The sequence below is a fragment of the Carlito syrichta genome, unplaced genomic scaffold (assembly GCF_000164805.1).
Source record: "Carlito syrichta isolate Samal-C Ts95f unplaced genomic scaffold, Tarsius_syrichta-2.0.1 Scaffold142902, whole genome shotgun sequence".
NCBI lineage: Eukaryota > Metazoa > Chordata > Mammalia > Primates > Tarsiidae > Carlito > Carlito syrichta.
In genome coordinates this window covers 61,351-61,835 of record NW_007086998.1, presented here as the reverse complement: position 1 = coordinate 61,835, position 485 = coordinate 61,351, and positions in this window count along the sequence as shown.

Here is a 485-nt window from a genome sequence, read left to right as displayed (position 1 = left end):
TGCTGGGCTCTGGCGATCCTTTCCCCTCAGCCTTCCAAGTAGCTGGAACTACAGGCGCGCCAAGTTGGCCAGGCGGATCTCGAACCCGCAGGTTCAGGCAATTCACTCAACTCTGCCTCCCGAGGCGCGGGATGACAGGCTGAGCCATCGAGCCTGGCTGGATTTATTTTTTTAAAAAAAGAGAGTTAAATTAATATGAAGTCATTAGGGTGGATCCTAGTCCAAATGACTGGTATTCTTATAAAGTAAGGAAATTTGGGCATAGACGTGGAGGGAAGCCCATGTTTTGGGACCAGAACCATCGGGAAGCTAAGCAGAGAGGCCTCAGAAGAAACCAGCCCTGATGACACCCTCAGACTTCCAACCTCCAGAATTGCAAGAAAATGAACTTCTGGTTTTGTGTGTGTGTGTGTGTGTGTGTGTGTGTGTGTGTGTGTGTGTGTGTGTGTGTGTGTGTGTGTGTGTGGGGCTCTCTCTGTCCCACA